Genomic DNA, 296 nt, shown 5'->3' with positions numbered 1-296 from the left:
TCGGTCTGTAGCTGAGAGCGCAGTAACCAATGTAAACAGGCAGATACGCGCAGCATTTTTCGGGGTTTAATTTATTTAGCTTCAATAAAATAGTATTTTTAAACTTGGATATTAAACTATTAAATTACTCTCCAAATCTTGCAATGTCTAGTTAAATTTGAATTTATCTATTTAGTTGCAAAAGCAAAAATCAAGATATGCACATAGCCACAAGCAAGATATATATATATTATAATATCCTTACAGTATATCTATTTAGTTTAGTTCTAGTATATATCTATATATATATATATATC

This window comes from Polyodon spathula, chromosome 9, assembly GCF_017654505.1.
Source record: "Polyodon spathula isolate WHYD16114869_AA chromosome 9, ASM1765450v1, whole genome shotgun sequence".
Lineage (NCBI taxonomy): Eukaryota > Metazoa > Chordata > Actinopteri > Acipenseriformes > Polyodontidae > Polyodon > Polyodon spathula.
Note: the sequence above shows the minus strand (reverse complement) of the source record.